This window comes from Atractosteus spatula, chromosome 16, assembly GCF_055471065.1.
Source record: "Atractosteus spatula isolate fAtrSpa1 chromosome 16, fAtrSpa1.hap1, whole genome shotgun sequence".
In the NCBI taxonomy this organism is placed as follows: Eukaryota; Metazoa; Chordata; class Actinopteri; order Semionotiformes; family Lepisosteidae; genus Atractosteus; species Atractosteus spatula.
The window spans coordinates 6,175,494-6,198,253 of record NC_142721.1 but is presented as its reverse complement, the minus strand read 5'-3'; the positions used below and the strand labels follow the sequence as shown (position 1 = coordinate 6,198,253).

Sequence of the window (22,760 nt, the reverse complement as noted above, 5' to 3'; positions counted from 1 at the left end):
TGTTTAGCCCTACAGCAACAAGAAGAAACACTGAGATTGTTTTCATTACATGAGAAGGCTATTTTTCCATAAGAAACAATGTAAGTAATGTATACATAACATGCAGTACCGATTTTGAATTCTACTAACAGATGTTTTGCACATTATGACAATGCAGGGTTATACCATATGCGGACATACAGTGCTCAAAGTATGGAAACAGAAACTAAGAGCAACATTTTATCAGCAGTTCATGCTAGTTTAAACACTTATAGTATAACTGGATAACAAAAGTGTTCAAAAAATGCTCTGAAAATTAGTAAACAAATATTTTACCCTTCAGCTTTCATGGTGTACTACATTGTGATGCCATTTCTTGTCTAAAACCACAGATAACCATACATGCAAATTGTATACTGTATATAGCTTCTACTAAATATCATCTCATTTCTCCTCTCCCCTCAGTACATAAATGAGTTGCAGTTAGACAATGACTTGAGCACCTGTGGAAGACAACAGGCCTGACATAAAGGCTTATGAACAATTAAAAAATGTTTGAGTTTCTCTCATTTCACTGATGTTGTTAATGCAACCTATTGTGACCTGCCTGCGTTTTAAATCCTATTCCTCCTGTTGTTTGTTGATGTGTTGCTAGCCTCATCAATGAGTCTTTGAAACCTGGTGTTCTACCTGTAGGCTTCTCCTATCACACCTGTCTTACCTGGTCATGAACCTAAAGTGTTGAAAAACTACAGCCCTACTTCCAATTGGCACTATCTTGCAAAATATTCTAGAATGGGTGGTCACAACTAAATTGCATATTTATCGTGCATTTAATGAGCTATTAAAACATTTCCAATCAAGGATTAGTATAAATCACAGCACCATTGTTAAGGTCGTTAACAACTTTTTGATCCTCTTTGACTTTTGCGGTCCAACATTAAGATTAAACAACCATCACTGGTTCCTTCCTTCACTGGTTTGGTTCCTGTTTGAGTAATGGAAAGCAATTTGTTAATCATCGTGCTTAACTTTTGAGAGTCTTAATATTTCGCATGCTTTGTTTAGATTACTTACCATTGTGGATTTGGGTTCCAATATAATACTCAAATTTACATTAATATTTACTTACAAACTCAATCAGATACTGCTGCTTCTGTGAGCTACTAATCTGGTATTAAGATTCAGATCCAACAGAGCTTTCTTGTGATGAATTGTTGTAGGACTGATGTTATGTTTATTAGCACCTAAAAACAAGCAGCATATTTGGCGATTTTAGTGTTGATGATGGCGCTAAAATCATCACTTGATTGACGTTACAAACCTTGGTGTTATTTTGACCCTTTAGTGTCATTCAAAGCTCATGTAAGAATCATCAAAAGGATATATGGGTACCTTTGCCAATTTAAGATCTTTGCCTGTCTGAAGCTGTAACAAATAAGTATGCAATCTGACTGGGATATCTACTAAGGTACAAAATTGTACCCCTCATGTGTTAACTGGAGTCCTGTGGAAAATGCAGAGTTCATTGCAAGGTGCTCTCGCTTGCAAAAAGGACACATAACAAACTAGCTTCAGGTTACATTGAGAACTTGTTGCATGGGTATTGCTCGGAGAGATCAGTTGAGGTCTCACGATGTCCACATGATGGGTGACAGAGCCTTCTCTTAATCAGCTTTGTGACTGTGAAACTCATTTCTCATATCTAATACAGAGTCTGGGAAGGTAGAAATTGTTAAAACTTACTTAAAGATCTATCATGTAACTTTACAGCATATTTGTTTTGCTCTTATTTTTATTTGGTCTATCTACTGTGTGATCTTACCTGTTAAGTGGTTTATGAATGCAATGTTGTATAGCACCAAGTCTTTTGAAAGTCTTCATACATACAATTGAACACCATCATTAAAATCTTTTTAAAAATTTACCCAGAGTGATCTGCACTGGGACACATCTGCAATGTGCAATGAGAGGTAAAACAATGTGCACAGTGTTCACACTCATATTGCATGATAAGTGTTTCACCCCATTAGTTCACAGGGAAGAGCTCATAAGGTTTTCCTTGTCAGGGAAGGCATGATACAGACTGGAGAAGGGAAGGCTGGGAGGTTACTGACACCTACATTCTTTCAGGGTGTGCAATATGTTTGCCCATCTGCCAGTCACCAAACACATCACTGCACGTTAGCTGGGATGTATAACACAGCTGACAGCCGGAGAGACAGAGTGATGCAGGCAGCCTGGAGGATCAGACTGAATTCCTCGAAGGCAGCAGCTGACAAGAAGTGTGCAAGCAAGTGGTCAGGCATGTGTGTGTGCAGACGTCTGGGATCAAGGTGAAAGGTCACTGTCCAAGCTGTTAATCAAGCATTGTTGTTTCATTAATTCCTGCTCCGAGGCTGTCTACATTTCATTCTGCCCCCAGGGTACCCAGCTGACAGGAAGACAGTGAAAATGAACTGCAGCTTCAATGTCTTCTGGCAGAATTGGGGCTTAGCAGTGCTTTACCAAAGAGTCTTTGGGTCCCAAAGAAGTCATTCTATTAACTGCAAGCTACCAAATTCCAGAGCATACTCAAGCACAGCACCTGCTACATCTGCTCAGAGCTGGACATGTTTATAATACTGGAAGCCACATTACAAAGCAGGGCCTGTGTATGAGTAATACATTTTAATTCAAATAAATAAGTGAAGTAGCAAGGAATTTGCTGTCACAAAGTTTCGACATGAACTCAGTGGGAAAGCATGTATACTGGTGCAATGCAATCAAGGGTTTCAAAGCAAGGGGTTCATTCAGGGAGATGTTTTTAAAATAGTGTGGCATACCACCTTCTGTGCTCTCTCATGTTTGCTGTTATCATGAGAGTATGTTCATGCATATAGATGCACTCATTCCATACCAAAACGTTCCATCAGTTATACTGCACTGCTTCAGGGAAGACTGAAAGCTTTTTGCATGTTACTTGGTTACTTGGTGGCTTACAGTATTGATCTAATTACGCGTTTTCATCAACTGCAAAAGGTCTATCAAGATAAGGTCTATCTTGATCTATCTATCAAGATAAGAATTACTACGTTCTGTAACAGCACCTGACCAGGGGCTGTGAGATGCATGAACTCACTTTGGTTTTAACATTTTTGCATGGCTCATTTTTATTCATCTAATTACCGGTATGTGTTAGGATGGTATGTGAAAATGTGTTGGGTAAATGTTGTTTATTATTGGCTCTATGTTGCGTATTTGTATTGTCTTTTGATTGTATGAGCTCTCCAAAATAAAAAATCCATGCAACTGGTTGTTATAGCAATAAAGATTTGAACTTGAACTTGAAAACATAGGACTGCATTTCAGAGATAGGAAATATACGTAGCAAACCATGATTTGAAAATAGATCTTTGTTAGTGCCATATGTCTTCCCTAAATAAACCTATCTTCCCTAAAGATCTAAAAGCTTATGCTATCACATAACTTCAGATCACCTTCATTCTCCAAATGCAGACACAAAAGGAAAGTCTGCACTGTGTGGGAAAAATAAACTAACCTTGTTACATTCATCCATTCATCCATTTTCTAACCACTTTATCTAATTCAGGGTCATGTGGAAGCCGGAGCCTATCCTGGTAAGCAATGGTCAAGAGGCAGGATACACCTTGGATGGGACACCAGTCCATCACAGGGCGCACACCGACACGCACACACTCACACCAAAGCCAGTTTTCCCAACAGCTAATTAACCTACTAGCATGTCTTTGTACTGTGGGAGGAAAGCACAGCACCCAAACCTTCAGGTTTTCCTGAAGGGCAACGTGCAATTCACGTGTGTAGCACTGCTGGGATTGGCTTGAGATGCCCAGGGTATCCCGAGCTCCCCATGCAACAGTGACCTCTGAGATTTACCAGGTTTGCTTGTGGTACTGAGACTGATGTCATTCCTCCAGCTGAAGTTCACCCTCCCCAGTGGGAAATGTAATGCTCACATTGTGTACAATGGCAAATGGCTCTGAAAAGTGTGCTTTTCAGAGGAGAACCTGCGCTGCCCTCTTTCACTCCCAGCCTAGTACAAGAATGGACACAGTGAGCCCTGCTAATTGACATCTGGTGATCCCTCACCAGGAGGACAGAAAAAAAAGCTATTGATTCTAAGTGTTTAAAGACTGTAATGTGAAAAAAATACCTGTACAGATTTCTCTGATCTCTCCAAGATAAGCTGATTCAGAGTCAGTTCTTTCTTGGTTTCCTGGCCTCTTCTCTTTTCATGAGCTGTAAAAAAAACAGTCAGATACGAACTATAGCTTATAAATTACTATAAGTTAAGTTTAAACAGAAGACTCATCAACACACACTGACATATAATTAAAATAGTACACCACACAGCAATGGACTCCTAGAGGAATGCAGTTTTAAGAATTTAAATGACAAGCTTTACAATCAATTATTTATTGTCCGCTTCCTTTCCCAAGATGATCTGAAATTATACCAGCATTTTATCCCATTGACTATTTAAAATAATAGCCTGAGAGCAAAATTAGCAGTGAAAAATAATAGCTGGACGCATTTAATTGAACCAAACAAGAGCTTTTGTGTATAAAGGTAAAATATTTATGCCTGCTGTTGGATATTAGGATCTGTTTTTCTTCTTGCCTAATTACCCTTTATTGTTGCATATGACATTTACTGGACTCTCTGCTATTTTTTCTAAAGTAAAACTTGGTTAGGAATACAATTAATTAATTATTAACATTCTTCTGGCAGCAGACAAAACTTTGTGTTTTGCAGTCATTTACAGGTTGGTTTACTATTTGTTTTCCTCTAATAAAAACCACCAAAATGAAAAGCAGTGAAAGCTAATTACAGGCTGGGATTAGATGCATTAAAAAGAAAAGTATACGCATTGCCATCTTTGTTATTCGCTTTTTTCCAGTCTGGTCAACTAAGTGGTTTCCTTTCAGGCTACCATTCTGTCTGGGAAACTCTGAAATGATTATTTTAACTCCTTTATTCTGGGGAGCCGACGCCCATAGGTCATTTGTGTTCCTGATGTTTTGTTCCATGAGTAGGACTTACAGGGCCAATTGACACAGCTTTGATCTACAGTATTTGTCAAAATATAGGGGGATCAACAGCCCATGGTAAGTGCCAAATTAACGCATTAATAATTGTTAAAGAAAAAACAATTTTAATGTTGGCAAAGAAATAAGAACAAGAGTTCTTGATATATTAGCTATAAAGAGTTTAGCCACATCTGTAAGTACTTGATGCAATCAGAATCGTAACATTTATATTTCTTAACAATTGTTCAGTAGAGAACCTGAGACAAGGATACAGGTAATTCCATAGAATTACTATAGAATTCCTATAGCACCAAAGAGCCAGGGTGTTTGCTTCCCTGAACTCACTGAACTCGGCTGCACTTCTTAAAAAATATCAGAGATGCAGAACAATAGGCAGAGGTGGTAACCCTAACAAACCTTGACAACACAATGCTGTGGACTGCTTCACACAGCCAACATCTGTGCAGACCTGGAAGCCCACTTCTGTACTCTCCTGATGACAACACATTGCTCTGTTTATCTGAAACATGCAATCACAGCTTTGTTGGGTAATTCGTTGACTGCAGACATGCTGAAGACTGTAAAGACTCGTTTGATGTAATTAGAGATAGCAGCACAGTCAGGGGTCAGTGAATGTTCACAGCAACCCCAGGAAAACAATTTCTTTCAAATGGTCTGTTCTGAAGAATTGAGAGGGAGAAAAAGAAAATGAAATAGTGGAATCAATGGAGGCTACAGGTTTATTCAGAGAAGTGAGACAGGAAATAAAAACAGGAACAGTCCATTTTCAGGACTGTTATAGCACCAGAAATCCCGATACAGATGGAAAAAGACTATATAAAATAACTCTGAAACAAGGAATTATTACAGATTTTTATAACTTATAAACAATCTTATTATTGCATATTTTAAACAAGATTCCCTTTCTACAATAACATTTTGCTTTCATAATGAACTGTTTTCACCCAGTAAAAACATATCAATTCACTGCACAGAGCACTGTTTTTTGTTTCTTTATCTGCTTTCCTCATCTAGAGGAAAGGTTCTGTATTCTTAAAACTGAACTATTTGTGTTACTGTAACTGCCTATCATTAGTTGTCCAGTACCACAGTGCTGAGCTTATCTGACTCTCTTACATTGTACAGGCCTATATTGATGAATGCATAAATAAATAGGAACAGTAAAATAACTAGATAAAAACCGTGTTCATATAAGATATCCTGGTGAGGGGCAACATGGTGTGGTTTCCGTAGCAACAGACACTGAGCAAAATGAAGCACCAATAAAATCTAGTTGAGTGGCTGAAGGAGCAGGCAGCACTATACTGCAGATTAAAGAGCAGAAACATCCAATATGCTGCCAGAAACGCAACAGAGACTGGAAAGGTCACAAAAATTGCATATCTGACCAGATAAACCTATGAAATTAAATTGTTCTTCCCTTGCTTGGAGAGACCATCTTTGAAACCAATACGGCCCTCATTCACTAAAAGACGGTTTTGCGTTATCACTGCCTGGTAGGGGGAAGCCACATTGCATGCGAAAATTAAATAGTTTTGTCTGTCCTCACTAAGGTGGTTAATGTATAGTTGCATAAGCCACTGCATGGGAAACCATGCCGATTAGTAGACAAGGCTACACCAGCAAGCTGGAAGGTAACGCACATGATTAAACAGAAGAGCACTGAATGCTGCACTGCTCTCTCCACCAGCCTCCAGCGCAAATGAGGGATATCATATGACAATGAGGGCTGGCACAAACTGGATAAGCAACACAACGGCCATACAAACAAATGAAACGGAAAAAAACTGGATTGATACAGAGTATTAATTTAAATGCACCATATGGCATATATAACTTGTATACTTGTAAGGGCAATTTGTAAATTTACATCACCATTTTTAGATCTAGAAACATTAGCACAATTAGAGGGATTGAAAGATTAAATTGGGAGCTGAGAGATATCAAATGGTTTCTAAACAGGTATGTTTTGAGCAGGTGCCAAAAGCTAGTGAGGCACATGCTCAAGTGGTACCTTGGTGGGTAGTGCATCCTACCACTGAGGACTAAGGATGGAATTGAGAGAACAGAGAGGGGATACAGCTAGCCTGGCGTTACAGTAGGAGCAAACAGGGCAGGAGGAGACAGGGGTATAGAAAAGAAACTGAAGATTGGAGGCAGCCAAAATGTGGTTCAGACAGCAGTGTGTGAGAGGTACGAATGATGTGTGCAGCAATAGGGAAGCAGTGGGAGGAACAGAGTAATGGTGTATCCAGAGAAAAGTCAAGAAAAGTGAAGGCAAGCCAAATAATTCGGAGAGAGTAAATGTTGGTGATAACATTGGCAGGAATTAGTCCAACAAAGAGTTACAACAGTGTTAGGAGAGAACAATAATTAGGAGAGAACAATAATTAATAAGAAAGGGGAAATTTCTGCAAATGGTGCTTAAGAAGAGTCTGAGCAAAAAGTATTAAATGTATTGGGACCAAGGGAGGAAAGGGTCAAGAGAGGTTCCTGTTAGTGTAGAAAGGGGGAAAGAGAAAAAGAGATGGAAAGGTCCACAGAGGAAAGGAAGAGAATAAAAAGGAAAGTCAAATGAGGTCGGATTTGGGGAGGCTGAGTTTCAGATGGTGGGAAGCCATCCAGGCTGAGAAGGCTATGAGACTGGCAGGGATACATTAAGAGAGTGACAGTGGAAGGAAAACAAGGGGAAGACTGAACATCCTGAGTACTATGGGAAGGAGGACACAGGGAGTGTGTGTAGAGAGAGAACAGTAGGAGACCCAGAACACAACTTTAGGGACAGAAGTGGAGAGAGATGATGTAGTGGAGGCTGAGCCACAGTATGAGACTCGGCATGCACAATCAGCGAGGTAGAAGAGGAGATGTGAAAGGGCCAACAGAAGGATTAAAACATAGGAAGAGGAGCATGCGATGACAGTAGCAGAGGAAAGCAGTTTTTCATTAAGAGTTTCAACAAACTCCAACAAACAAAGCAACAAAGGAGAAGATCAAGCAACAAATGCTGCAAGCAAAAAATGAAAATCTGGTGGAGCACTGCTTTCCTGAGGGTAGCAAAGAGAAGGGGAAGAAGGAGAGAGATCCGTTGGGGTTGAAGATAAGGTGGCAACTGAGTAACTTGAATGTGAAGGACGAGATGAAGTGTTGAAGGAGAAGTCGGAGCCAGAGAAGAACTTAAGAGGTCTGCTGGGAGAAGACTGAATGACAGATTGAAAATAGGAACATTTGGCACAAGAGAGTGCCAAAGAAAATGATGAATGAAAAGAGCAATAAGGGAAAGGAAGAGGGTAATTTCCATTCCTTTGTAGCTGAACATAGCCTGGTTCTGGCAGAGCATGGAGGACAGCCATGGGACAGGAAGTGGAGGAGTTTTCAAGGTGAGAAAAGAACAGAGTCAAGGGATGAGGTAAAAGCACACAATAACCTGGAAGTGGCATATCACCATTCAAGGGGTATTCTGGCACAGAGGCATTCAATGATAATCCCACAGGTTGCAGCTTCACACCATCGACTCCTCAGCTGGTCACAGGTGCCAAATGCCTGAATCTGCAGTTCCTCTCTTACTTAGCAGGATTATTATTGTAATAACACATCAACAGTCAAATAAAATGAGTCTCTAGTGAGTTGTAATCTCACAACGGCCTGTGCTAATCTTAGACAAGGCGTCAGTATGTGGAAGGTGAGAAAGCGCAGAGGAAGCCAAGGCAGAGGAAGACAGAATCCGGACGAGAGGCCGGCCAGTGTGGCGAAGCTGCTAAGGGAGATCCAGGCTGCAGAAAGAGTAAGGATACCCAGAGCAAGATGGGAGGCTAAAGTGGAGATGAAGACAGCAATGTTAGAAACTGATTGACATTTCCAAAAAGCACCTGAAATGATAAAATGTCCGGGGTTTAGGAGAGGAAGGAAATAGCTTGGAAATCAGATTGGAAGAGATGGATCCTTGTCAGGCATCCTGAGGTCAGGAATGAGAGGACAACAGGAATTAGGAAATTAGTCATAACAGGGAGGAACACAGCGGAGCAGAAAGACAGACAGGATGATAAAGCAAAAGTAGTGAGATTAAGAAAGGGAAAGAGAGGGTCTTCAAATTATGCAGAGGCACAAAAGAAGACTTGTTTTGTTTTTCAATCTTTTTTGGGCACCAGAAAAAGCATAAAAAAGAACTGAGTCTCATTATGTAATATTAGCACTAGATTGCAAGGTACCTACAACATTCCTGAAAACATGTATAAATACTGAATATTACTGAAATGTTTGAAAAACTGATGCATATAGAAAGAACATCTAAGTATAATTATCTTAGAAACATTGTATAAACTGTTTAAAAATATTCTAATCTTTACTTCATGAATGGCTTTGTTATGTATAGTACATTATACCAAAATGTCTCCTTTACTGTGCTCTTCTGCTTTTTTAAGTTGGAAAAAAAATAATGTGGATAAGTAATATACACAAAAACTGTAAACTAAAAAGACAAAAAACAATAGCAGATGCCAAGGGTATATTGCTGTTCTGCCCTTCTTTGTACCCTCTTAGTTTTGTGCCACATCGCCTCCATCTTTCCCCAGGTAATTATGGACACTGCCTGGTTTCATTAGTCCTTAGCTTTCATATGCATTGAGAAACACAGTGAACTCAGCACCCTACTGTGAACACTGTCTGCACATTACTCATCTCCTTGAGATGTCTTTTGCGTGCATTAATGGTCATTATCATTATTTATTAGATGGAAATAATTCAAACTTGGAAGCATGAGGTTAATACTCTATGTGCTACACGTTGGGCTAACAATGCTGCCGTTAATGAATACCGAAGGTGTCCTCAATACATAATAAACGTTGTCACGCACAGAACATATTCTTGTCCTTTAGTTAATTTGATGTTTGGGTTTGTGTCACATAAGATGTAAAATGACATCTGAAGTGTTCAATTATAGTCTTGGGCAAAGGTTGAAAAATTTGTGGCATTAAATTTTTTTGGTCATGACGAAAAATGCGTCATGAGCCGTAGTATAATGTTTTCTGTGACCACTACTAAACCATCCGCCAGTCTGTCCTAAAGAAGAGCTCCCTGATTAGTCATGGATTCCCATCAGAATTTTTTTTCCAGTCCTTCCCTGCGTGCCAAGCGATCGTTCTAACAATAAAAAACAAACACACACCAGGGGGATAAACCTGCGTGTAACAAGTTTATTCATTTCTTTTTTACACTACGTGCTATGATCAACTCTTCTTCTTGCAAAAAAAGTCTCTTTTTGCACAATTAGCTTGGCCATTAACGTGGAACCTCAGAACCATTCTGTAAAAGATGGATTTGAGAGCACAGGGGCAGTAAGTCATAACCCAGCTGCAAAACAGCAGAATGATATATCCTCTACAAGGAAATGCCGAACTTGGGAATACTGCCTCTGTATCCAAGAGAAACCGAGGAAGTTGCAGCCCTGACCGGTAGACCCACTTCCTCTTTGGGTGAAGATCACAGGATTCCAAGTGAACCCGGTTGCTTAGCGACTTCAGTATTTAACTTTCACCACATTAGCAGTGCTTAGTTAAATAAATTAATTAAGATAAATAAATGAAAAGTTTAAGACAACTTTAAATCATGACACAAGACAAATACCTGGATTATAAATGAATAAATTCCAGTTAATGACTGGCAGTTAAGGATTTTGCTTTTTCTCAGATGAACCCATTTTAGTGTGGTATTAAGCTTTTGCATTAAGAATACAAAAGTGATCAAATAAAAAATTGTGCTGTAAACATGAGCTGTACGTGCTTGTAGTATAGTTTAAATCAGTGTGGAGTTCTTGAAAAGTACAGTATAATTGTGTCTGTCTATTACACCAGAGATAAAGTTTATTTTCAAAGAACATTCATACATATTGTGTGGATATAATTTTGCAAACAGATTGAATAAAACACAAAACATCAATGGCAGTTTTCAAGTACAGGTGCAAAATGATCACAATTTAATCCACAAATGCTTGGTCATATTCGTTTGCCAAAATCACCTCCATGGCCTTTTGTATCGTGTTGTGTGGTGGAAAATTGTTACAATTTTCTCTGGTTTTCCAGCAATGTTCCCAACAGGTTTTGAAGTTAATACAAGCATATTAAATTATTACTTATAAATCTGGCTGATCTCATTTGCAATACTGCTGGATTCTTGTAACCTCTCTCTTCATGAATGCAAAACCACACCAAAAGCTGAATTCGCCCTCTTAGCTTATTGAGGCATTTCCTCCAAAGTAGCAGTTGCAAAAGATTTTGTTTTGTTATCCCAGAAGGTTCAAAGACCGGGCTTCAGCTTTTAGTTATATTTGGCAGCCAAGTTGAGAAAGCATCAATCAAACATCAGGGAAATGAATCAGTTCCACTTCTGCAGCCAATTGTGGAGCTGAAGCTCCTGGTAAGAAAATGCCAACAAGCAATGTTCCCCTTGAAAATGTGCTCACAGGCTAAAGTGTTCCACCGTACTAGATGCAGTTGACATCATATAATCCAGGAGGCACGATGACAGCGAGGGAAATTAAAAGGCTGCAAATTAAGACTGTCCTTTCAGCTTCCACTTGCCAGCTGTGGAGATACAAACTGTCTCTCATGCTGCACCAACCAAGTATTAATATCTCTTGCTATGTGTGTTACTCGATTATCATAGAAGTACAAAGACAGACGGGCTCATCCAAACTTCAAACATTTTAGTACAAGCTGACTCACCTGTGGCAAGCTTTGTTTTTCAGAAAAAGGCTTTAAAGATGAGCATGAATTAACAAAAACAGACCTAGGCTAAAATACATTTTTATTTAATACAAATAGCATTCCATACTCAGTTTACGTTGTGCCTTCTGTATGTTTGGCAAAGGAGTGCCGGTCAATAGATGTCTTATTAAGGATGTCAAAATAAAGAATCTGTTTTTTAGAAAAGAAATATTAAATAACAATATACAGTATACCACTGAAGTGATCTTTTCTTGAAAGCCAGGTTTTTATGTGCCAGTTGTCATGGTGGCACTACACAATACAGTGCCTTATAAATAACACTGTTAGGTAGACCACAGCTGTAGGAAGCCGCAGGTTTTGAGCTGCATGTGTGTGAGGATTGAGTACAGCTGGGCAAGACCTGGTGGTGACAGTCAACTCATTTCAGCAAGTGCTGCCGAGAAAAAAAAAACAGAAACCCCGGTGGAATATGTTGTGGGAATGTCCTTGGAGGAAACGATATGACAGACACAGTTATATTTTCTCATGTGTTATTGTGCATGTGCAGCTACTTGTTAATATTCCCTCAACCAGTGCCCTCCTCACTGGGTTCCCAGGGCCCCCAAGGCCAAATGTTCCCTCGTGGGGGAAGCCAAGTGTGGCTTTGAAGCGGCACCATGAAAGACAAAAGAGCCAAGCAAGGAACCTGCCCGTTCTGCAGAAGGGAGGACCTCTGGGACAGGAAAACCAGGGAACGTCAGCCCTCTGGGAGGCAATTAAACAAGAGAACATTCAAAGGAGGTTAGAAAAACATGACAAGGGGCCGGGGAGCCTGGCTCCTCTCACAGAGGTGGAAGGTTCATTATCTCATCACCGGGGCTGCTGATACTTTCCCCTGCAGGTGACCTTTGACCCCGCCACTTCAGACGCGTGGCCCCGGCCTTCTCCATTCGACCAGCTGCAGCAATTACAAGTATAAGTCCAACTTCCCTTCAAGTCCTTACCGTGAGGTGAACTAAAATTGCCTGAACATTACACACAGTATTTATGTCCGTAGGAGTGCATAGATCAAGTTCCAAGGCTGGAATGGACAAAAGAAATCAGCAGTAAAAGACGTTGCACTGCTCAATTAATTTGTCTAAAAAAGACTTCCCAGGATTAACAGTGCTCTACAGTTTCAAGAATTCCAAGAATAACATAAGCAGAAAGCTAAAGCTAGTATGGCCCCAGTCATCTGGGAATGCAAACCAAACAAGCTTAATAATTAATGTGCTTTTGACTACAGAATGTGCCTTAAGTGTGGCTGAGGCACTGGAGTGCTGGTCAGCATGTGTGTTATTAAGGGTGTCAGTACAATTATCACATCTTTTTGACATGGGGTGAGTGTGGCAGTGTCTACGTGTGCAATGACTGATTTCCATGAGTGGATTGTGCCAGACCCATTAAAGAGAAATCACTCCAAGCCAGCTGCACCCAGGTGCCAGTAGCATGATTTGATTTTTTTCACCCCTTTATTGGAATGTCTGTAGCACCTCTTCCTGTGCAAATGATTCATGAGCCCCTTCCCTCATCCCTTTGAAAACACCTGCTGGGTTTCACTCAATGGACCCATAGCCCACTGCTCACGTGCTCAAGTTGCAGCTTAGAAAACAGAGCCATCGTTAAGCCAGTGCGAGTCAAGAAAGAATACGCCACAGTCAGGTTGAAAACTCTGAATGCCTGTGAAACAGCAGCCCTGGCCAAGAAATCACCCTGATAGCAAATCCAAGCAAAGCGTATCATAGATTCGAGTTTCATACCACCACACTTTATTCTATGTGTTCTGAAAAGAATCATGCCAAAAATTGAACTGCATGGAACGCACAGTATTATGGTATTATATGAATTTCTCATTTCCTTTCCATTTCATTTGAAATGACTGACAGCTTTCAGTATTTAAATATTTTTGTTTTAGTAGTCTTTATTACTGCAATTAGACTTGTTAAGCCAAATTCCGTTTGTTAACTAAACCATTATCATCTGATAATAATGACAAAAGCTTACAGATTCTGATAAACAAAACCAATTTCTTTATTCTCATTCTAAGATAGGTGTACTTGCAATACTTTGACTTCCTCGTAATATAGAATATAATGTCTGGAGATCCTCAGCAAATAATGCAAATGTAGAAAAGCAGAGAAACAGCTGGAAGCCCTAATTACATGTTTTCACAAAAGGATTCTATTTTAATTGCAGTTGGCAATTACAAAGCAATGTACTAATTGTAGTAGCAAAATAATCAAAGTACTGCTTTTTATTACAGAATGAAAGAGCTTCATTGAAGCTGCTCTCAGTGTTAATTGATCTTTTTGTTGGCACAAGAGACAGAAAGGGAAGTATTTCGGTAGGGATAAATGTCAAAAGCTGTCAGCCCCACTTATTTATCCTTTACTGTCACCAACCTTTTCTATTGAACCTTCATGCCAGATTATTTTCATCTAAAACAGTTTGCAAGAAAACCTCTTCTATGAGAAACCTTGATTTTCAAGACCCTGGTGATGATGGTATGATGATGAACCATAATGACTTTTCTGTAGCTTTTCAATAAACGAGCCATTTGTGCTGCATTCGGTACTGTTGAAAACAGGTTACACAAGCAGGTTTGAGCAGAAGGAGTGCAGTAACTAACACCACTACCTGTTTTATCAAGAGTCCACAGGACCTCACCACACATCTACAGACATGTCACTACTAACACATGCCAGACCAGCTGCAAGAGGCGATTCATCAAAAACGACCTGAGTTGCTGCATCAGGGCTTCATGTTGCTGCATGATAACATCTGGCCACACACTGCCAGCCTCAGCTATGCACGTGTATGGTGTTACAGGTGGAAGCTGAAGAAATCCCCATCTCAGAGCTTTGACATACCGTAGCTCTCAGTGATCTTCATGCCTTTGGTCTCTAACAGCACCCATCCAGGAGACAACATGCCATCAACCGAGAAGGCCATCAGGCAGATATGTCTTGTCTCCTAGAGATAAACTCTGGTTTCTCCGACGCCAGATTTGATTAATCAGGTTTTCTCATTATGTGGAAAACTGATGTACTATACACTATAGCCTTATTACCCGTATTGATTAAACTTGTGACTTTATGAATACATTTATCTTCACAGGAGTTCTTGTTATGTACATTTCATTCTAATTTTACACAATAAAGCCTGTTATTAGAGATACCAAATATTTTTTTAAAACAATACTAAAGGCAAAATGAGTAGAAAATTGTTTGTGTGCCATCAGGAGATCAGAGAAGAAAGAAATCCTTTAACACTTGCAGGCAATGCAGTGTGACTATAAAACAACGTGCTATTATCAAGGGCAAAGTGAATCCAATGATTGTTAGAACTAACATTTCTAATAAAATCACAAAAACTCCCCTTTTGTGATGCAAGACCACGGGTCATTTTGGTTCTCTATACATCTGAACTTCACGGTCGGTAATACACATCTAAATACATGTATGTTTTCTGTAAGGAAAAATGTAGACATCCTTCAAGATTAAGGTTTGTAATAGGATCAGGGTAACATTTCTATGTTAGTTTTAGTCCAATTGCAGTTACGGTTGTGTTTTCACTCTGATAAGCAAAAGACATTGCAATTATGAGAAACATAAATTGTATTGTAAGTCTAATTAAGAACAAAGCTAACCCTAAACCTAAATCTTGTTTTAATAAAGATCATAGGGTTTGTTTTACAATCAGGTTATAGGTGATAGTTTCTCTTTCAGAATTGTGGTTATGTTTTCACTGCACAAATTAACATCTGCATATTGGGTATGATGGCAAACTGATATTTTTGAGGTTATCTAGGAAAATAGTTATCAGAACCCTACTTAATGTATATGCAATATTGGTCTAGAAAACAAACGTGAAAACTTCTTTAAAGGTTTGAGAATAAAGTGGAAAAATATTTTGTAAGTCTGAAGGAAGGAAAGCTAACCTTATATCTATACCAGGCTTATTAAAAATGAAATCTTTCAACTTTCAGGTTAGAATTAGGACTATGGTAATATTACTATGAAACTTTGATTTCATGACTTTTGCAGTTGTAGCTGTGTTTTCACTGTGTTTATTACGCATGTTTCAACCATTAATTGGGATTAATTTTAACTTTTTAGTTTTGATGTTCTTTGGAGAAATTGATACTAATGGGAATAAAACTTAATTGCAATACTGAATTATAAAATATAGAGAGTGAAAGGGAAAATAGCACTAACTCTGCATTAAAAGACTTCAAAGGATTTGGGGTAAAATTAAAAAATACTAATTCAAGAAGAAAGCTTATCCTAACCCTGAGTATGGGTTTATTAATGTACAGATTCTTCCAACTTAAGGTTTGTGTAATGACCATTGTACTATTACAATGATAGTAGTTCAGGTGGGTAGCTGCGCCAGCAATGATAGTTGGGTTCCAATTGGAGTTGTGGTTGTGTTTGATACTTTAGAGTTCATTTGGAGTTGCTACTGTTGGGAACAATAATAACTCAAAATGCAATACTGGTCTAAAATAAAAAAAAGAATAAACTAAGCATTAAAACTTTCTTAATATTCTCATAATAATAACATCTTTTTCATATTGGTCCTAGGATGTTTTTGATCTATTCAGCTTTCAAAAGACTAAAATAAATGTGATTTGTAGGTGAAAAGAAAAACAAGGCAGTTCAGCAATGAAATGTTGTTTTATAGACTCAGAAGACTTATTGACTGGAATCCACAGGATTTCACTGCATGGATGGCTTTCTGCCACTAAAAGACAAAGTATAAATCTTCAACACTGCAATATTTATTAGGAAACGTGATTTTTTTCTCTTTTAGCAAGCAAAGGATGTTAAAATTCCCTGAAGGCCCCATCACTGTGATTTATTACTGCATTGGGTCAATTCTCAAGGAATAGCTTGGATTTCCCACATGCCTCAACAAAGCAAAAAGTCCATTATTCAATTGGCCATTGACATCATGGCAAAATAATTTTTCGCTTAATAAATTATTAATTTCTTCTGAAGTTTTACTCATTGTATGATATTCACTATAATGTGAGCAACATATGCTGCAATTGCTATTTAAAGTATATGGACCAAAATAGACATGGTGGTAAATGTTTTAGTTTGTGAGGAATTTAAACCTGAATTCTATATACAAAGTAACCAAAAGTCATTCACCATGAACATACAGGTTTTTCAGGCAAAAGGAAGGGTGATTCAAAAGTTGGAAGTTAAATATGGGTTTATTAAAACAAGCTCTCTGAAAAACAGCAGAAAATATGATAAAATTCAATTTAGTTTCATACTCATACTGTATAACATTGTACATAAATCACAAATCAGTCATTATAAAAATATTTTAGAAACTGGTAAGTATGATTGCTTACTCATTTAGTGTACAAACAATTGTACAATTTACTGATGTGTGACCAGACCTTTCCAAGGATCAAGAACCTGGGACGAACCTGGGACAGCAATGAAAAGGAAAGTATTAACTTACATTGTGCCTGAAACAGTGTAATACAGAAACCTAAAAAAAAAAACTAGCTTCTCTTTCTTGTCAACAAAAATGAAAACCTAAGGGCTTCTACATTTGCACATAAATCTGCCACCTGAAGTGTAATCTGAAGGGATTGTCACTCAGAAGCTGGGCTAATGGACTCCACTGCAAATGTTTAAAAGGCAAAGTAAACACAACACACATTCCAGAGCCCTAGTGGCCATCTGCGATTTAGTCCTATAATTAAAACCAGAAGCCTCTCTATATATACATAGCCATAAAAAGGGACCTAATTGTTGAAATGTACTTCTGAACAGCGGATATGTACGGCTGATTAAGCCACTGCAGTCCCCTTTTAATTGTTTTAAAGTCTATGTAATTAAACACAGTTCCAATGACCACGGTCATACTCCAGCTTTAATAACAAAAGCGCAGGAGATAGAATGTTCCTGTTGCAGGAGTGTGGCATTGTACTGTATATCATTATTACACAGGGACTTGGGAATTACTTTTTTTATTAACATCCTGTAGACAATAGCCGGGAGGCTGAAAAGCATTTTGAGTGAATTCTAAATGGATCATTGGATTATAACTTCTAAATGACCCTTCTCACAGAGGAGAACTTTGGCACTTGTGTTACTTGTACACTCCACATCCGAAGAGTGGATTGTCTGATTTCACTATGTAAGGTGCACTGGGTCTGACTTAGCTAGGTCTTTAGACAAAAAATACTGCAGTCCAGATACGGCAACCTGGAGATGCCTGGCTTTGAAAGGAGTTTATACACATCTTGTGAGATTTTCAGCAGTAAAAAGCCACATACAGTATATTACACACATATAGTATATAAAGTGCCATCACGGTTAAAAAAAGATGGGTTACAAAAGGAGTAGATTGAAAACATTTTTTAAAACCTCCCCCTAAAAACATCCAAATAAATCGTAGAAATTAAAATCAGAGCATTTTAACGGGGTAGAAAACAGTTTTGCATCCAGGCAAAACAATACTGAAGCTGCCTCCCTTGCTAAAATCACATCCTTGAAATTTGCTGGCATGTCAAGGTTAAAGTCCACAATGTGTTACAAGCAGCAGGAGATTAGGACTCGAAGTCTGTTAATTTCCTCGCAGGCGGAAGGATGTCAGAGGGACCAGCTTGTAAAGTGACACATCGTCCTCCCCACACTGCCAATCTGTTTACCAGGATTTAAAGCAACAGGAACAGTTTACAGGCCAGATCGATTGTTCCAGAGCAAAATCGTAACAGGCTTTATGTGAGTAGCAGCACCCTATATTCATGCATACATACAGGACCCTCCAGATAGAAACAAACATTATACAACAGAAATACTTATGAAATGGATAGTGTCCGTCCTAAAAATACTATACTGTAATTCCTTAAGCATTGCACCAAACAAATTCATATTTGCCCCTGTAGTTACGATTTGATGAATCCTCCTCTGACATGTTATGCTGTGACAAGATGTCCTCTGTAGTGCTGTGAGGTTCTGGCACCTTTAAGGTGGGATTTTAACTACTCCTCTAGGCAGGTTCGCTCTGGGTCTGTCAAACCCTTTGGTCCCCTTTGTAAGCTGCCTTCTTGAATTCGATCCACAAATATTCAGAAGACTGGAGATTGAGAGGGTCAGTTGAAAAGTGGAAAGCGGTAGATAGAGGTTTTCCTAGATTTTAAGTTCTTTAATCCCTTAACTTGTGGAGGTCCATGGTCATTTGCCTGCTGTGTTTGGAGAGCTCTCTGACTTCTGCAACGTTTAGAGGGAGACTGACGTACAGGCGTTCAGTTTGTTTTTCTCAAAGTTTATTTAATGGAATACTTAGAGGTGTGAATAAACACCACTAAGTATTCATAGAGGGTTTTCCAGTGTTTTGTTGAATAGAATTCACGATTAATATTTCCTCTTTGTTTCCCGGGCTTACTGGCGGCACCAGTAGAATTCCTGGCAAGACCACTGCAGACCTTCTGCTCCTTAACAAGCTAAAACTTTAAATCCGTCTGACAGAACTGTCAGCCTATCTTTTCCCATGTCATTTGTTCAAGCACGGACCCTGACAACTGGATCCACCCTGGCTCTGCTCAGGAGCCTGTCCACTCTCTTGGGGCAGGTCTCCAACATTGGCACAGGCTGGCACCACATTTACAAGACTCTTCTACCTATCAACATGCTAACAGTATAACTATGTGCTTTTTAATAGGGGAAGCAGGTTCCTAGGTGCCTTGTGGTGAATCAGACCTCCCATTCTCCTGCTAGCTGTCAGCTGTCTTACCAGAATTCCATCTACAGTAAGGCGAGGAAGCAGCTGAACACAGCAAGCACATAGGAAGCCGCTTCTGTGCGGTGTGCAAGCCCATCCCTGTGACCTAGAGTTCTCCTCTTCTCTGAGCTAAAGACTCCTGCCCACCTGCTCATGACATGCACACAAGCTCTCTACAGAGTGTGTAAACTAGCTCCTGCAAGTGTACTTAATATGCACGGCAGCAGCCAGAGGTCAAGCCTGTAGATCTTGGACACGAGGTGCTCAATCTGATGACAGCATTTACAGGTGACCACTCCCTGCACTCTCTGTCCAGAGAGCCTCCAGCATACTACCCATCACACTGGCCCTACTGTATATTGCTATCATTTGTTTGCAGTTACTGAATATCCTTACTGATCCACCAAAAGAAAAACAACATACAGTTTAGTAGTTATTTTAATATATAGTATTTAATGTTTACACTAGGTTTATAAATACAGGGACCATGGACAATGAAAAAGCAGAATTAAGCTGTATTGCTTTTTATTTATGATTTTATATGGATTTGTTAGCCTAGATATAGAACATAGTTTACTTTGATTATATACAGTATATGATGAGAGATGGAGTAGTTATATTTTTAGAAGAGATACTACTGTATGTAATAGATAAAAAGCACCTTTGCAGGTGATCAGTTTTTACATTCAAAATGATAGCAAAAATCTTAAGCTTGTACAATACCATGCAAAAGTCATTTAAAAATGTGTTTCCTTATGGCTATCTGTACTGGATGACAGTCTATTGCAGGGCCAACACATAGATACAGAGGTGCATACATTCACACAAGGTTTTCCAACAATGGGATAACAAGCTCCGAATTCCATACAGTTAGTATTCCAGGCCTGGGATTGAACCCAGGGCCTCAGCACAGCAAAGCAGCAATGCTAAATACTGCACCACTGTGCCACAGTCCCAGCTTAACTGTGTCAGTTTCCTAGCTTAAAGTTTGCCTAAAATTGAGCAAATCATAGAAGCTCAGAAGAGTGAAGATCTCTGCTGAGTGTTTCACATTCATTCACCAGAACTTTTATATTTCCTCAGGGGCTAGTTTTTTTTTTTGACAGGTCTTTTCGATGAACACTCTTGAGCAGATACCTCAGTAGAGAATAAAGTCGAACAGGGCTCTACATTCCTGGTTGTAGAAAGGCTCAGTCCAGTAGGTTTTATAGGTAGCAATTGCGTCCTTTTTAAAGAGATGGAAATATTTCATTTTGAACAGCTCATTAGATGATTCATTCAATTAAGTAATTTAGAGATTATGCAGAAGAAAAAAAACGGAATGTCTGCAGCCCCTAGTGACCAGTGCTGGCCATACGATCAATGACTTACATATGTGCCAAGGCCTGGAAGCCATTGGTGCAGAAAAGATATGTTAAAATAAGAATAAGCAGATGAGATGCTCCGATCTTACAATCACTGCGCTAATAGACATTTAGTCTCTAAATAACTTATGTATTATGCATATTTTAGGAATACCAAAAACCCAGACAATCATACTAAAATACAACTAAGACAAGTTATAAACATCATAAGCTAATTATTAATATGAAAATGCATTAATAGTTCCTAAAGAAAATGTAAAGGCACATTTCCCATTCTTTTCCCTGCTAAGTGCCCTTATTAGTGAATGCATCTACACTGTATGGAGAACAATGAACGGGAACACAGCACTAACACTGCTTGACAGAATGCCCAGAGTACAGCATGACATTTCCCCCAATAAATGTTTTGCACCAATAAAACAGGAAAATTTGATGTTCTTTTGAGAAGGCCAGTAAAGTTGATAAATTGACAACTCATGCTGACTTGTCTCTTGATTAAAGACAATCCAGGTGAAACCACTATTTTGACTGACACTGTGCTTATTCTTAAACGAGTAAGCAAGAGGGTAGAACATAACCTTCTGCAACCAGGAGATGGTTTTGGTTTCCAGAGTCCCGGGAGACAGAAAATGGACTGAGATGCAGGAAAGTTCTGTACACAATGCTGCTCTAAAAGCATCCTAGAAGCATTTCATCAGAGCAGATGAAACAGTAGAAGCAGACAACAAAGTGAGTTTTCTACCCTTTTCACACAGATGATTCTGGTAAGGAAATGCCAAATTCAAAAGAAAACATTTAATGCCTGACTGACTTCCATACATTGAACATATTCATTGAATTGTCTGTCATTTGGCATGAAATCTGTTTAGTGACGTTTTTCATATGTATTTATGAAACAATCCACATGTCCACTTCATGGGTATGTGCATTGTATTTTTTAAAGAAATATACTCCACAATTCACAGCTCGGTATGAACCACCTAAATAAAATTCAGTATTTACCTGGAAATACTAGACGTGATCCTTCACACAATAAGAAATACTTCATTTAGTCTGGAGCAGTATGGACTGTTTAGTTGTTTAATATAATGTACACGAAATGCAAAACATATCCAGCAACACTGGCTGCTAAACATATTAATTTCAAAACCCATAAAAGCCCTACTTTTAAAGATTAGCTAAATTAGTAAGCTTTAAGCCTAAACACTGTTTTAACAACCTTGAAGTCTTTGAAGCAATCCAACAAACATTTACTAGTGGGACTATTTTCTCCACATCGGGGTCAAGGTTACCCTGCCTGTCTGGAAACCTTTCACTGCCAGACTCTATATTAGCACCAAGCTGTGGGAAAGGGGGTTTATGTTATTACATCACAGCAATTTACAGAACAAATACGGTAAAGTGAGCCTGTCTGGAAGATGGTCAGAGATATCAGAAGAAATGTATACTAGTGACTGAACTTCTGACATAAATTAGTTTTGGTTATTTAAAAAAAACACTAAAGCCCGAATTTTTTACAGGTTTAGATCAATACAAAATAAACCATAGATTACCATGTAATCTAGTCTCTTGCTAAACTGCCGAGACAGTTTTTGCTATATGAACAATAATTTTAAAAGTGATGAAGTTAATTTTAAGTGATTTCTGCAATAACTTTTGAGATCCACTAAAGCCTTTGACTGCTTGGATAACAGTCATCAGGTAAAAAACAGAACTCCATCACAGGATTATCTTTAGTTTAATTAATAACTATCAACCAAGGTTAGAAATAAACACACAAAGTTCCACATTGCTATCCTTGATGTTTATTTGAATTTCGCTTCATGGAAGGAGAAAATGGCCACTTTTTACCACAA

At 38.8% G+C, this 22,760-nt stretch overlaps 1 protein-coding gene across 6 annotated transcripts in view; it reads right to left on the bottom strand.

Moving 5' to 3' along the window:
• tspan18b (tetraspanin 18b) overlaps window positions 1–22,760 on the bottom strand; it is a 58,955-nt gene that overhangs the window by 17,334 nt on the left and 18,861 nt on the right. Inside the window, exons 2-3 of one of the 6 annotated variants that reach the window (XM_088935239.1) lie at window positions 4,154–4,239; window positions 1,112–1,226 (exon numbers count right to left, since the gene is read on the bottom strand). The exons of 1 other annotated variant lie outside the window; for it this stretch is intronic. The gene's annotated coding sequence lies outside the window, so the exon portion shown is untranslated. Of the gene's footprint in view, window positions 1–864; window positions 968–1,056; window positions 1,227–4,153; window positions 4,240–17,156; window positions 17,235–22,760 lie in introns of those variants that run through there. 4 more of the 6 variants (XM_088935240.1, XM_088935242.1, XM_088935238.1 and 1 more) reach the window with 4 other exon arrangements.